The 16,421-nt window shown below is 42.1% G+C and overlaps 1 protein-coding gene and 2 long non-coding RNA genes across 6 annotated transcripts in view; 1 reads left to right on the plus strand and 2 right to left on the minus strand.

The window, feature by feature from the left end:
• The window catches only part of LOC125919429 (uncharacterized), a 135,241-nt gene that overhangs the window by 79,460 nt on the left and 39,360 nt on the right, over positions 1–16,421 (minus strand). The window lies entirely within an intron of this gene.
• The window catches only part of CRADD (CASP2 and RIPK1 domain containing adaptor with death domain), a 193,507-nt gene that overhangs the window by 2,247 nt on the left and 174,839 nt on the right, over positions 1–16,421 (plus strand). The gene's annotated exons all lie outside the window — the stretch shown is intronic.
• Positions 9,765–16,421, minus strand: part of LOC125919428 (uncharacterized) — a 10,460-nt gene continuing 3,803 nt past the window's right edge. Inside the window, exon 3 of the long non-coding RNA XR_007456778.1 lies at positions 9,765–10,088. This is a non-coding gene — a long non-coding RNA (uncharacterized LOC125919428). The remainder of the gene's footprint in view (positions 10,089–16,421) is intronic.

Consider the following 16,421-nt stretch of genomic DNA (forward strand, 5'->3'; position numbering starts at 1 on the left):
AAAAAAAAAAAAAAAAAAAAAAAAAAACGTTGAAAAAAAAGAAATGCTTCCAGGGAAGCTTGGCAAGTCACTTGGGAGGCATGTTCTCATCTGAGAGCCAGGTCATATCTCAGCCCTTGGCATTGGGAGCCATTTGGAAAGTGCAGATGGGAAAGCAGGCATTAGGCCCACTGATAACTGATTCGTGGGGTGCCAGAGCTGCTGGCTGGAAAAGGTCAGCTTCGGGAAGGAGGAGACAGCCTCTAGGAAGGCACGCCTTGCACCTGTTCCCTAAGCTGTCCTACATGGCCAAAGGGGATTATTTGGAAAGCTGCTTAAGTAAGTTTTTAAAGGTTACGATTTAAAGTCGTTCTTTTTTGTTTGGCTTTGTTCAGACACCCGGAGTATTTAATGTTAGAGGGTCAGTAGTTGGGAGAGGGTCTCATTTCGATTTTAAGGTAAGTTGGAAGCTATGGAGAAGAGAAACAGTCCTGGTGCTATTAGCATGGCTTGTAGCAGGAAGATGTGCTATGAAACACTTTCCCTCTAACACTTCCATGACATTTACTGTTTTACAAAGATGGAGGAGCAGAGAACTGAACTGGCAAAAAAATAAAAATAAAAATAAATAAATCTATACATAAATAAAATAAAAACAAATCAATTAAAAAAGAAAGAAAATAAGTAGTTTCAAGTTGACTTGCAAATTTTTAACAGGAAGTCAACATTCTCTTTAGTTTTTAAAAGCAGTGATAGAACTCCTCTGAGACGGTAGTCCTCAGACTTTGTTGTTGCAGTTTTAAACATACCAACCTAACTGGTTAAAAAACAAATAAGGAATCAAAGACCGATCTTATTATTTTTGCCCCATGGACCTCATATTTTATTTTTGTTTTTTGTTCATGGACCTCATATTTTGAATGATTTTTCAGACCACACATACTAAGTAATCATGATTACCTCTTCTATTTTTATGAATGGCATATGTCTGAATATCTGCTCTGCATGAGATAACCGCTTAATGTAAGAGGGCTTGGTTAAATCCTAGTGGAAAAAGCAAACATATTTTCATTTTCTAGCATGACCAAATTATAGGTAAATGTATGTTTTAGGCATTCTGAAATACTGAAAATAGCTGTCCTTTGAGGACCACAGGAATTCTCAAATTCGACTGTCCTTACAAAATTAAATACTCCAGGTATGTGAACAAATTGAAGCTAACGTGTCTAAGATGTATCTACCACTTTACTGAAAACAGAATAAATAACATAGAACTGGGGACACGTGAAGAAAAATAGGGTATCCAGTGTCTTTTCCTGGTATTTGACTTTGAGATTCCTCTTTGCACTAAACAGTTGGAAACAACAAAACAGGCAAACTGAGAGGCTGTTGCTACCAAAATATTTAATTTAATTTTATAATCATTTGAGGTGATGTAAGTGATGTGAGGTGATGTAAATTGTCCTGTTGTATGTTGTTCATAGAGGTGTGACCCTATTTTCATTTCTTCAGATTTATTCAGAGAACAAGAAAAAAAAACTATGATTTATTTTTACCAAATGGTGAAAGTTACACAGAAGCCGAGAGCAAGATAGCTTTTTTTTTTTAAAGTAAGCAGAATGAAACAGTTTAACGTGAGAAAAAAATTGAATGTGTCTGTGTGAAAAATAATATCGATTTGTTAATTCTGTGGAAGTGTTCAAATGAACGATAGGTTGGCTACTGTAGACATTGAATACTCTTAACTGTCCTACTTTTTGTTGAGCAACATAGCTATTGAAAAATGTTTTGAAGGGAGAGTTTGATTTACATGTATTTCTCTATATCTTCTACAATGATAATCACATAAACTCACTTTTAAAATAACTTTTGTTAATTATTGAGTATTTTAAGCAAGATTATAAAATATAAGTAAGGTGTGGAGAAAAACGGCACAGAGAACACCTGCTTCCCCATTGCTCAGTTTTTTAAAAAAATATAACAAGGGCGCCCGGGTGGCTCAGTTAAGCGTCCAACTTTGGCTCAGGTCGTGATCTTGCAGTTAGTGAGTTCGAGCCTGTGCGTTGGGCTCTGTGCCAACAGCTTGGAGCCTGGAGCCTGCTTGGGATTCTGTGTTTCCCGCTCTCTCTGCCCCTCCCCCACTCACGCTGTCTCTCTCTCTCTCTCTCTCTCTCAAAAATAAACATTAAAAAAAAATTTAAAAAAATCACCATTGCCTTTGAGGACCCTGGATGCTCCTCCTAGTCCTAGCTTAGCCCCAAAGCCCACTTACTGATAAATCCTAGATTTGGAATTTATCATTCCCTTCTTTACTTTGTAGTTTTCCCTCTCATAAAAATCACTTTTAATATCCACACGTTATGGAAAGTCCACTATACCAAAAGTTTTAGCAAGATATATAAAGATATAAATTTAAAAAATATATAAAGTGTGTGTGGGTGGGTAAAAGATGGAAGAGATGATATATTTTAAAGGAGCTGTTAGTTAATAGCCTTCTCTTATTTGGGACCTTAAACTTTCAGTGTTTAATTAAGTTGATGGCAATATTTTAATTCTATAGTTAATTGGGACTTAATTAATTGAAAACCTATACACACACACACACACACACACTTTTTTTTATATGTAAAAAAATATATATATATTTTTTTAAATCCTGGAAAGAGTATCAGAGTTGAGATGCCTTCAATTTCATGTTCCCGCAAAAACACAGATAGACCCAGAGGTCTATTTCCCCCGGACCCTGTGCTTTTCCAGTGTTGTAAGAGAGTAGTTTTAATAAACTTTTAAAGAGTCCATTTAAATCTTGTAAAGGCATTTTTTGAATTTTGAGGGATTAAACTGTCGGAAAATGTGGAGCTTATATATTCTGTGTATACATTAACCTCGTCTGATCTTTTACTCACTTTGTTGTTAGTAATTAATTTGTGTAGGTTTGGTGGTCTCCTCTTAGGAGGCCTGAGAACAAATGGGCTGAAATACCTATTTCTCTTTGGCCAAGAGCCTGCAACTTCTCCAAGAAAGAACTGATTTCATTTGATTAAAAAGCATTTTTGTTTTGGTCTTCTCCAAGAATCCTGGTTTTCCCTTTGCTTGTTTAATTTCTGTGTTTCGCTGTAAATTCTGAGCTGCCTCAGAAGGCCTTATTTGGTGATTGATCCTAGTTAGTTGGTTTTCTGGGTGTAATTTTTTAGAGAAAAATCGAGTTGTATCTTAATCCCTTCTGGTCTCTTAAATCCCACCCTTATCAAATCCAGAAACATGAAGAAATACCTTAAAGCTTTGATTCCTTCAGTCTGCCTAGATGATAGGTTTTCCTATCTCTGTTAAAAAAAAAAAGTCTAAGATGTTAATGGATAATTGATTTTGTGTTTTTCTCACCTTGTAAGGACTCTTAATATTTTGAAAAAGGATTTCTGGCAATAAAATTACTTAATCCAGTTTGGCACCGTGGAAGGGACACTTCATAGTGTGTCCCTTGCTAGCCAAGGTCACACAGTAGACAGTAGATCAGCTGGCAGTCCTCCCTGGGCTCCTGTCTGGTCTTTTAGGAGATGAGAACAGGGCTGAATCTGGATGTAGACAGCATGTGCCCGCCTGCCTGGCTTCCTACTGCTCATGGGCCCTGTCTACTGACAAGCTGTCTCTAGTGCTTGAGCTAATCTGGATCTGGAAAGGAGGTTTATGGGCAGCCCCAGTCTCACCAGCTGGTAGGACTTAGCCTAAGTCACGGTGGGAGGGACTCCTGCGCCCCGGGACTCTCTGTTCCAAGGTGTTGGCCCTGTTTGTGGGACTAGGTCTCTGCTGTGATTCTCACTTAACAGTCAGCCTGGCAACTTTGCCTTTAACTCCAGTCTTCTGTTAGACTTGGGAGTGTTTTTCTCCCCCCTCCTCCGGAGGCTAGATTCCTGCTTTATGTCCTCTTAGCCACTGGCAAGGATGAAGAACAGCAGTCTTGGAACACAGCTCGGTGCCTCATATGTTAGCATCAGCTGCTTCAACTCTCTAGCCTCCTGAGGCTATTTGCTTCCTTTGCTTGAGTTTGAGCTGGTCCCCGACACTGACCCTATGCCCTGACACCGTGGCCGCCCTCACGTCCTGCCCTGCAGGACGCAGGACGGGCCTGTTTCTCTTCTACCCACGGGCTCCAGGGCTCTGTCTGTCCCTTTTGGAATATGACCGTGCAGAGGCACATCGGCTACCCTCTCAAGATACACTCTGGCTCTCAGATGTATGCTTGCATGCATCTGAAGTTACTGAGCAATAATGGCAAAAATCTCAGGGATTGTAGTAGGTTTTTTGGAACAATTTCTAGCCTGGGATTCTCTGGTCGTTACCATGAACGAGCCCTACTCTGCACATGTAAGTTCAGCGTTGATCTCAGTTTTTCCAGCTTGTGGTCTATCCAGACATTTGTGTGGCTGAGTAGAGTTCACTTTATGGCATCCTGTGTGCTTGAGAGGGAGTGGTGGGTCAGCATCCACGGTAAGACCCTTCGCTGTGGTGAGGGCGGAGTCTACAGAGAGCCCCATCGTGACCATCATGTCCTTCCTGAGGGCCAACTAGATACCAGGCGCTAGGAAATAAAGTCACGTGAAGGACCTCCAGATCAACTGAGGGGATTCACTGTTCATTCAACAAATATTGAGTGTTGACATTAGGTGCTAGGATATTATGGGAAACAAAGCCCATATGCTTCTGGAGCTCACTGTATTCTGTATTCTGACGCGGATAGGCAACAAGCAGATGAGGGGATGCTGTGGGTGTGTGTGTGTGTGTGTGTGTGTGTGTGTGTGTGTGTGGTGAGGGAGGGCTTTGCAGACCGTGCGGGGTGGTCAGAGACAGTCTCTCTGCTGTGATGACACAGAGCAGAGACCTGAATTCTGCAACAGAGTGGGTACCGAGAGGAAGAACGTTTCAGATAAAGGGGACCACAAAGGCGCAGGAGCTCCAGTGGGAGCCCTCAGTGACAGTGTGGCTAGAGCCCAGGCCTGTCTGGGATAATAACCTCCCTCACGGAGAGATGAGTCAGGCTGCATGTCACCAAAGGCCCAGTCTTGGTCATTTGTTGTTGTGCTTCCCCAAATGTGAGATGCGTGCACAGCCATGATGTTGGGTAGTTCTTAAAATGATTTTAGGTGATGTGCAGATATGGGAGTGAATCTCATGGCGAGAGAGTCATTTCCTTTTTCTTTCTGTTTCAATCCTGAGGATATCCAAATGAAAGCCTCCCTTTGCTGTAATATATCTCTTGACACTTGCCAGTTTTTCTTTTTAACAACGAGAAAGAGGTCCTTATGCCTAAAGCCTTCTGTGGACAACAGTATTTAGCTAGATTTGAGTTGTGTTGCCTTTTTTCCCTTATATTAATCTCATGGTCTCCTTCCATTTATGGCAAGTAAAACTGTTTTCTATGAACTTACTTTTATTTTTTTTTACATTTTATTTATTTATTTTTTTTGAGAGAGAGACAGAGCACAGGTGGGGGAGAGGCAGAGGGAGAGGGAGACACAGAATCCGAAGCAGGCTCCAGGCTCCGAGCTGTCGGCACAGAGCCTGAGGCAGGGCCCGAACTCACAAACCGTACGATCATGATCTGACCTGAAGTCGGGGGCTTAACTGACTGAGCCACCCTGGCGTCCCCTTACTTTTATTTTTTTTAATGTTTATTTATTTATTTTGAGACAAGAGCGAGTGAAAGGAGGAGGGGCAGAGAGAGAGGGAGAGAGAGAACCCCAAGCAGGCTGTGCACTGTCAGTGCAGAGCCCAACGTGGGGCTCGAACCCACAAACCGTGAGATCATGACCTGAGCCGAAATCAAGAGTTGGACGTTTAACTGACGAAGCCACCCAGGCGTCCCGTGAAGTTACTTTAAAAAATACGTAGCTTTTATTTAGGTAAAAATGAGTCACTTGAAGAAAAATACTATGAAATAATGGTTTGAAGATGTGGCAAAAAATTGTAAAGATTCTTCCCACACATTTTCTTATTTAAAAAGACAGGAGTTTGGGGCAGAAACCATCCCCTGGTCGTGGAGTTGGGGAAGGAAGGCTCCAGCTATAGTTCATATAGAAGATGGTGCCATATTCAAGGCACTTTATTGTTTTTCTCATTCAGATTATGCAGAGTGGCTGGGAATTGGTTAAATTTATTAGTAGAATTGCCAGAATGACTGAATTTTAATTTTTCTAAGTTCTAAACATGTTCATTTGCTAGTGTACCAGAGTCAGCAAGGTGGAGACATATTCTGGTATTCCAGAATTTTAGGCTGGGAGGGACTCATAGATCATCTAATTTTTCTCTGAGAAAGCTGAGGCCTAGGGAGATTAAGTCAGCTTGCCCATGATTACATAGCTAGTTAATGTAATTTATTGTTGAACTAGAATCCAGGCCTCCCAACTCTTGATTTAGGATTTTTTTTGCTATTCTTGGCTCCCCACTGGGTTTCAAGTGGAATTGTATTATGCTGTTGTGTTAATAATTGAAATAAGCTTTTAAAAAATTATAGTAATGCTTTTTGTTTTAAGAGGAAAAATTTCAAGGGCTTTTAGAGGTGTACTGGGATAAGATTTTGCTAAAATATTTTACTTTTATTAATGCTAATTTTAATCATTTAAAAGGAAATTTTGATAGTTTAGTACTGCATTTTATCAGATTTCTCCCCCTGCTTCTGCAAGGCTGACATAAAGGGAGAGTGGAAGACTTTTATCGAGTATTTATGGGACTGATGAAATAATGCATCTGTTGGCAGCTAATTGTAGCTCTTTCTAGGAATAGCAAACATGTGACAGGCCTCTCCCCAGCAGGATGCTTCCATTTCACTTTAAAAAATGGATTTTATGTTCTTTTCTCTTAGAAATTCTCACCGTGACTTTTTTCTCCCTCCTGTGGATGTATGGGCCACTCGGCTACATCAATCACCCTATTGACTATCGTGGTTGATTTAGCTTGTTGTTTCTCGGCCCTGGCTTTAAAACATTACTGATCCCTAGACTCTGACGCAAGCCAATTCGTGCCAAAATCTATGGAGGTGTGATCTGGGCAGTGGTAGTAAGACACACACACACACACACACACACACACACTCACACATGCATTTGCACACCCATGCATGTGTACACAAGCAAGCACAGGGACATGCGCAAATGCCTCAGTGAGGTCATTGCGGAATGCAGCCAGGATTGAGAACCTTGAAATCAGACCAGCTGATTAGGTGCGTGGCTCCTTTGTCACTTGTTGTTCCCCAGGTATGAACTTCCCAAAGTCGTGTGCTTGCTTGAAGAGTTGTTCTTGTTTTCTGGTGAGGTGAGGTGGAAAGGTGGTAGGAATGGAGATGTAGAAGGATACGTAGTTTTGTTTTGATTAAAAACAAGTGTTTTTAATTCTTTGAATTTCTTGAACTGTGTTGCTCAACAATGTTCCAGAACCTTAGACCCTACACAGGTGTGACTCTGCTGCCAACATATAAATCCATTAGAAGAACCCTGGGGGGATATACAGGCTTGATGTACTGGGAATGGCTTAGCCAGTGAAATAACTACCATAATATTTATTGGCAGCTTTACTTTGTGCCAGGAACTGGTCCAGGTCCTTTGCATTTATTAATTCATTTAATTCTGGCAATAACGTGGTGAGACAGGTGGTGGTATTATTACTGTTATTGCACGGAGATGTTTAGTCATGTGCTCAGGGTCATACAACCCAGTAGGGCCAAATTTGGAATCCAGGCACTTTAAAGCCTGCTAATTCATGGCCCATAAAAACACATTTTCAAGGTACGCTTTTCTCTCCCCCCCTAATTCTGACAACCGGTGGCTGCTCCAGAGCCCATCATTTGCCAGCCCCCAGTGTTCTTCCCTCCCCTACTCCAGTCACTCCCAGGCGTGCAGCCCGAGGGACTTCTCTGTCTTTCTCTTTACTGCCTATTGTCAGAAGACTAAATTCTGGCTGGTATGTCTCTCTCCCCCGTCTCTTATTCTTTTTTGGGGGGTGAGGTCTAATGTGAGGCCACGTGGCGTCAAGGAACAGAGCCCCTGGGTTGCTCCTGTCCCGGCTTGCTACCTTGAGAGTAAAAAAAGACTAAATCTTCTTGGCTGTGATTAGGAGACGGTGTATTGGCTCTCCTGATACTGGAATCAGGTTCCACTTTTGCAGCTCTTAAATCTTGCTATCGAAAGGCGAAAGCCATCAGTTCTAATAACCAGCTTTTCCGATGGCACAACCTCAGAGTTTAACCGTATGCTTAGCAAGGTAGCTTTCTATTTTTACGGGTGTCGTTCAAACTTGTAGGCCGTTGTTGTAGCTAGCTGCAGGAATGTTTGCCTTTGCTTAATTTTAATAGGCAGCTGTGTTTATACTTGTTGCTCAGTTTGAACAGTAAGGAGTATATGTATATGCTTCTTTGGAGGACTTTTCCCCCAGAGGGGGGAAAAAGGGTACATTGTACTTTTCCAAACAGTAAATTTTAATTGAGAAGGAAATGTGACCTCTAAAAGAAGTTTAGTCCTAGGCTTTATTTTTGTTAATGTTATAAAAGAAATCTTAACTCCTTGTAAGAAGTGCCAAGTTGACAATTCCTGGAAATGTTCATGTTCTATTTATGCTCAGAGAGGGTGGTGACGCTGTTACCAAAATAATACTGCTGAGATGTAGTAAGTGGCAAAGGAGAGCTTTGTGGTTTCATAACCTAAATATGAGACTTTTAAAGCACGTCTCAGTTCCACCATTTGTATATAAGGTGTAAGGTGCTGAGTGATAATGACCAAGTTGTTAGGAGACTTGCAGAGGCAGTAGAGCACGTCTGCTGGGACTTGCCCCATTGTTCGAACTACTGTGGAAGGTTAGCGCCAGAAGGGACCTCAGAGACCCCCACTGTACAGATGAGGAAACTCAAAGATGTAAGTCACTCTGACAGCATGTATGTGAACTCTTTGGTTCAAGCAGTAGACCTCTCGCTAACGTAGGCAAAAATAGGAATTTCTCTGACGTATACTGGATTATTCACAACTTTGAGAGAATTGCTAAAATTTCAGGGCCCAGTAAGGTGGGAATGAGGCACCTCTGGGCATCTCTGGCCATTGGTGTTCCTCCTCTGAGTCCCTCCACCTTGCCGTCTCTCAAGATTCAGGGACTGACTGGCCTAGGTTGAGTCCTGAGCCCTTCGTTTAGGACACCAGAGTCACCTGGAGTGGGAAAGGGACAGATCCAAACGGAAGAGGTGAAAGCTGGTTAAGACATGTCCACCATACTATATCATTCCCATTGTTTTTGTATTGAACCCATTCTATAGTTGTGGACCTGGAAAAAAATGAAAGCCCTTTAAAGGAAGGAGAATGTTCTACATCTCAGTCTTAGTATATCAAGGCTGAGGTCGAAGGCCAGAGGTAGTAGGAAAAGTAGAGGAGAACAATTTTGAGAGCAAGGTAGGTCTTCTGAAACCTTTCCAAAATGAGAAGATGTTCGGAAAAAAACAGATTTGAGAATGTTGAAGTAGAGAGGTGGTAGAAAGAGCATTTGGATTGGGTTCTGGCCTCAGGGCTTTACGTACATAAACTCACTTTATCCTTTGAGGTCAGCACTATTATTGTTACTTGCATTTTACAAATGAAAGTATTAGATGAATTGCCCAAGGTCACATAACTTGGTAGTAGCAGAGCTGAGATTTGAACACCGATAGTCTGGCCCTCCAGTCCATGCTGTTAATTGCTAGGCTCTTCTGTCCCCAATGCCAGTTCTTGGTTCTGGTCCATGTCACGTGTCTCAGAGTACCTGACCTGGGCCTGCTACAGCTTCTTTATTTTCTGACCCTTTCTTCCCTTGAGTCTCACATGTAGCCAACATTTTCATTGTGTTTTTAAAAATAGCTTATCAAATGAGAAGTTAAAAAAATACCAAAGAAGATAAAAAATATTTTCTAAGAAATGTGATTAGACAAAAATAAAGATTTTGAATGAGATTGACACGGCAGTTTTTGTTCCTTGAGTCTTTATCTTTTCCCTTTCAATTTCTTTTTATTCTCAATCAGCCCTTTGATGGGGCTGTGGGCAGTTGTCCTCTTTCAGGCCTCCTCATAGTTGAGCCCTTTTATTCCTTTTTGTGCCAGTCTGGATCTATTCAGGAAACAAAACCATACAGTAATTTGAACAAGGAAAATATAATATAAAGAATAATTAACTAGTAAAAGGTTAACTATGGTTAACTACTGAAGGGGTAAAAGAGGTCTCTAAGGAATATAGGAATAGCAGATGGAAGGAGCTATTTTTTCCAGGGCTGAAGGAGAGCACAGGATGAAGGCACCAAGAGCTCGCAAGAGGCCCCTCACCACCCCCAAGGCTGAGTTTCAGTCCCCTTTGGAGACGAGTGACTGCCACTTGAATAGGAGGCCTACTGGTGGCCAGTGAACTGGCTGGACCGGTCTGTAAGCCCACCTGGCTGAGAATCTTGGGAGAGCATGTGGGTGGGCCAGAGTTGATCCTTCGTAGTCTGCTGAGTGGCAGAGAAATTCCCTGGAGAGTAAGCACCTTTGCGTTTCCCAAATGCCACTGGCAGTACACTTTGGGGGTGGGAGGGAATAAAGCATCCCAAACCCGAAGGAAAAGCCCCTGCCTCTGCTATGGGCTTTCAGTGTCCCTCCAGTGCCCTCTTTTGATGGAAACGAACACTACACCATCTGGCAAAGGCCAAATGTTCCCAGGGTCCAGCCCCAGGGTCATGAAGCAGGGCAAAGAGGGCGAATTTAAAACTAAGAAGTAATACATCACTAACTGGTGCATCTCATCTATAAAATGATGAGAGTATATAATTCCCAAAGTAGTTCTAAGAACCTGATTTAGTCATTCGTTTATTTAGCCAACATTTATTGACTGTCTACCATTGCTGGCTATTCAGCAAAGGCTGTGTTACGGCTATCATTGTCTATTTTTGTTTGTCTCTGAAGATACAGACTAATCATATCTAAGGCAGAGACTGTTTTTATCTCTGTACCTGCATAACCTGTCTAGCATAGTGCTGGATACACATTAGTCCTCACATGTTTATCAAATGAACGAAGGAATGACTACGAAGATGGATGTAAAGATGGAATCATACCCTCAAAGAGTTTAAATTATAACTGGGGAAAGGTAGAGGCAAAATATAATATGGTATTCTAGTTATATTTTATTGTGTAACAAGCTGCTTCAAAACATGATGGCTTAAAATAACAGTTGTTTATTTTTTTCCATGATTTTTTTTTTTTTTTAATTTGAGAGAGAGAGAGAGAGAGAGGGAGAGAAAGAGAATATCTTAAGTAGGCTCCACATTCAGAGTGGATCCTGACATGGGGCGCGATCCCACGACCCTGGGATCCTGAACAGTGATTTGTTTTTACATGCATGTGCAATTTGGGCAGGGCTCAGAAGGGGCAGCTCATTTCTGCTCTAGCTGGTGTCGGTTGGAGTGGCTTAACCGGGGCAGGAGGAGCCATTTTCCAGATGTGTGACTCATATTTCTGGCAAATTGGTGCTGCCTGTTGGTTCCTCTCCACATAGGCCTTTCTGCAGGTGGCTGGGGTTTCCTCACAGTATGGTAGTTGAGTTTCAGGAGACAGGAAGTGAAAACTGCCAGTTTCTTAAGGCCTGGGCCCAGATGCTGGCATAGTGTTAACTCTCACTGCATTCTTTGGTTCAGCTGTCCTAGAGGCCAGATTCAAAGAGTCAAAATAGAAACCTCACATTTTCTTGGGAGGTATGTCAAATCATTTTGGGGCCTTACTGCACTTACCAGATGTAGTGACTTAAAGTGTGTATATTTGTTATCATAAATGGAAATGTAGCTGCCATACGTGAAAGCGACTTGTAAATTAATAACAAATGTTCTTATTAGTTTCACCAAAAAAAAATGTTTTAAAAAGTGAAAATAGCTCTTTTTCCCCCCCAAATATAAAGGCAATTTGTTGCTTAAAAAGCAAAGGCTCTAGAAAGATACCAAAAAAATGGAAGTCATCCATAATCTTATTGCCCAGAGATAATCACGGTTTATAACAAATGAGTAGTGAAATGCAGTATTTGGGTTTTTACTCTAGGACATTGTTTTAGAAGCGCTCTCTTTTCTCAACTGCAGTCATTTCCAGAACGTTATTATTTACTTGATACTAACACTTAAATCTGGAATTTCGTGTGATGCCAACTAAAGAATAAAAGATTATGTGTGTGTGTGTGTGTGTGTGTGTGTGTGTGTGTGTGTGTGTAAAAATATATATACTTTTTTTTCTCCAGAGAGTAAAACTTTCGGAATCAATTTGACGTAGTCTGTTAAATTATCCTTGAGGCTAGTCACTAGCTGTTTCATTTCAGTTAGCAGAGGGTGGGGGTGGGGTGCGTTGGACTTAAATGACCTTCTCCAGTTACCCTTAAGGAACTATGAGGAATATTCTTCACTCTGTTGTTTCAAGTATTTTTCTGTTTATCTTTCTATGAGTATTCTATTTCAAAGTGTTTCACTAGGATATTATATAACCTGATTTTTTTTCTAGGTCTCCTGTTTGTATGTTTTTAAATATTATGTTTCTAAATCTTTTCTCTTCATTGTTTTTCTCAAGCTGCTCCACTATAGGTGATTAAGTTCTTGCCTGTGGCATTTTTAAGATCTATTTATATCCCTCACATTGACTAGATTTGTAAATATGTGAGTGTTCTGGATGGTAGATGAGATTTTTTTTCCCCTTTGCACTTGGAAAGGCATTCCTAATGACTGTTTTCACTAAATCACGGAGTATATTTCAAAGAAACTGTTAAAACCTTTGGCGGAATAATCATATCTCATCCCTCTCCTTATTATCAGAGTAAACACTATAAATCATTGTAGGAGGGGCTGTATAAGTCAGAGGAAAGAGCAGATCTGAGCATCTCCAAAGCTTTGCTTCCTGCATTACTTCAGCGAGCATTTATTGAATTTCTACTGTTGGCTGGGAATACGGAAGGTTAGATACGGAAATTAATAAAGTATAATTCCTGCGCTCGGGTTGCTCCAAATAAATGAGATGATACGTGTAAACGGCTTAGAATAGAGTCTGGCATCTATTTAACATTCAGTGAATGTTAGTTGTCACTATTACCATTAGAGGTAACTGAAGAGTTGTGACCCAGAGAGGTATGTGCAAGGGACGGGATGGCTCCACCTAGTCTGTGGTAAGACCGAACTGGGGAAGGCTTTAGAGAGCGTGTATAGTTGAGTGTTGAAGGTAAGTAGGAGTTCACAAGAAGGCAGAGGGGAAGGGCATTCTAGGCAGAGGTAACAGAAAGTGCCGAGGCATGGAGGCAATGGCTTTACGTTGTATGCACCTAGTGTCTAGGGATGGGATGGGGTGGTGTGATGGCAGCTAAGGCTGGAGGCTCAGGCCCAGTGCTGCTCGACAGGGGCCTTGAGTGCCATGTAAAGGTTCAATCCGTTGAACTTCAATTGAAGTTGAAGTTGTGCTTCAATCAAGGAGCACAACTTGATGAAATTTGAGAAAGGGATTGACACGAACAGACTTGCATTTAGAAAGCCTACTCTGGTGACATATTGATGGGAAGCTGGGCAAAACAGGGGTAAGAAGCCCAGTTAGGAAGCTGTTGGAACAATCTAGATGAAAAATGGTGAGGACTAGTTACTGGCATTGAGGATAGAGAAGAAGGGGATGGGCTGAGAGAGATTTAGGAGGGAGGATTATTAGATGTGTTCTTCATGGGGTGGGTGGGAGGGGGCGGTGGTCCCAAGGGGATCTTTTCCCAAGGTGAAAATTGGTTGGGGGAATGGTGTAAAAAAAAAAAAAATCCTCAGATATTCAGATTCAAAAGGGCCACAGTACATAAACAGCTAAGCAGTTATCCATGCTGTTAAAATTTCATGGGAGCGACGCTATTAGGTACGTCTTCTTAGAGAGGCAGTGACGACACGAAGGTTGAGAAGCACGGGGTTAGAAGGACTCATTGCCTGGTTGAACTGTGGGCTGAAGGAGAAAGAGGATTCCGGCGTGATTCCTGGATTTCTGGTTTGGACAGCTCTTCCTGCTCACCGAGAATGGACACGTGGTGTGTAAGTTCTGTGTACACGCTCTGCTCCTTGAATGTAAGCTGACAGTGGCTCACATTTATCGAGCACTTTCCGTGAGCCAGCCCCTTAGGTGCCTTACATTTATTAATAGTGTGAGGTACAGGCTATTATCGTTCCCATTTTCCATAGGAGGAAGCTGAGACCCAGCCCAGAGCCATGAGCATTTCGTTCTGTGAAAATGCTGGGTGAGCGTTTGGAGATACTGGGTCTAGGCTCTGGATGAAGTCTTGCTTCTACCTTTATCTGCTCTGTGAGGTCAGGTAGATTACTTTGTTTTTATTTTTTTCCTCTAAATGTTAATTTCTTCATGTGTAAAACAGAGCTGCCGGTATTCTTCCCTGAGAGTAGTTGTTGAGGTTAAATGAGAGGGTATATGAATGAATCTTTCAAAACAAAAAGTGCTGTGTTAATGGAGGTAGTGTTTTTCATGTCAGTGAGTGCCTCACAGGTAGTCAATAAATCCCATTTTTCTCCTTTGCCTCACTTCTTTCCTTTCCACTCTCTTCAAGCAGCCCCCAGAAGACTGGAAGAACAGAACGAGAGTCCCCTCTGCAAACCGCCCCCCCCAGCCTCAACCCCCAGCATTATTGTTGCAACTGCCTCTGTGTCGTCCATCTCCTCCTCTCTTACCAGCCCCAGAAGATGACTCAAGTGGCTTTTATTTCCTTGAGTTTTCATGAATGTCCTCCCATCTGAACACAGTGATTCACTTCTCAAGCTGTGGCCATTGCACTTCTGCTCCTTGTAGCTGTTTTCACAGAGGTCACCAGGGACTTTTGGTTAAGTCCATTGGCATTTTTCAGGTTGCCACGTGCTGTCTTGGCAACATCTGACATGGGGGCCGCTCTCTCTTTCATTCTTGGTGTTGCCCCCTTCCTCGGTGTTGTTTTTCCTCCTGCCCCTCCATTTATTATTTCTCAGCTTCTCCTTGCCCTACTTGCCTCTTAAATGCTTCTCTTCTCTGGAGATGTGTTAAATTCTTATCTTCTCCCTGGCTGGAGGCTCAGCTTCCTTTCCCAGCAACCTTCTCCTAGGGCAGAGCCCATCTGCACTCCTGGCTTGATGACCACCTCAAAGTGACCTCTTCCAAATCCCTGTTTCCTGGCCGAATAGCCAGCTGCACTTCAGTCCTCCACCTTAACTCCACATGGCCAAAGGAGGACCTCCCATCGCTCACATCACACTTCCTCTTCCTCAGTGATATTTATTTTCTCCACTTCGAAAATATATTCCTATTCAAACAACCAGAAGGAAGTAATGTTGTTGTTGTTGTCGTTGTTTGGTTTTTTGAAAGCCCTTAGCCCAGACGTTACCTTGTTCTTGAAGCTTTGTGCACCCCTTTCATGGCTGACTGAGAAACCCCTCTTCTGTGTTTCCAAAGTGTCATGGGAATATTTCTGTTATGGCACATCCGTACTATGTTAGGAAATTTTGTCCTCAAGTAGACTGTGAGTTCATCGAAGGCGAGAACTCAGTTTTTCACCCTTGTAGACTCAGAACCTAGCACATTGCAGAAATACATATTGGGACCAATAAATGTTGGTTGAGTGTATGAATCTGTGGTAGCCTTATTTGCTCCCCTCACCTTCCTCTTAATCTCTAGGTGTCATAACTGTTTATATTAGTTTGTTTGTGTTGCCATAATAAAGTATCCAGACTAGGTGGTTTAAACAACCCAAATTTATTTTCTAACAGTCCCAGAGGCTGAAAAGTCACAGGTTAAGTTGTCAGCAGGTTTGGTTTCTTCTGAGGCCCCATTGGCCTGCAGATGGTGGCCCTCCTGCTGCCTCTTCAGATGGTCTCCCCTGTGTGTGTGTGTGTGTGTGTGTGTGTGTGTGTGTGTGTGTCTCCATGTGTCCTAATTTCCTTCTCTTACAAGGATACTACTCATATTGGGTTAGGGTCACCCTAATGGCCTCATTCTAACTTAATTACTTTCTTAAAGACTCCAAATACAGTTGCATTCCCAAGCACTGGGTAAGGTTAGGGCTTTAACATACGGCTTTTGGGGAGGCACAGTTCAGCCCATGACACTATTATCACTTTTTTAACTTTATCTTATTTGTCAGTCTTCCTCAGTAGCCAATAGATAATAACCCTTTGGTTCTTGATCCTCCATGAAATTGACTCTTTGGCATTTCTTTTTTTTTTTTTTTTTTTAATTTTTAACGTTCATTTATTTTTGAGACAGAGAGAGACAGAGCATGAACGGGGGAGGGTCAGAGAGAGGGAGACACAGAATTTGAAACAGGCTCCAGGCTCTGAGCGGTCAGCACAGAGCCTGACGCGGGGCTCGAACTCACGGACCGTGAGATCATGACCTGAGCCGAAGTCGGACGCTTAACCGACTGAGCCACCCAGGCGCCCAT

Source organism: Panthera uncia, chromosome B4 (assembly GCF_023721935.1).
Source record: "Panthera uncia isolate 11264 chromosome B4, Puncia_PCG_1.0, whole genome shotgun sequence".
Taxonomy (NCBI): domain Eukaryota; kingdom Metazoa; phylum Chordata; class Mammalia; order Carnivora; family Felidae; genus Panthera; species Panthera uncia.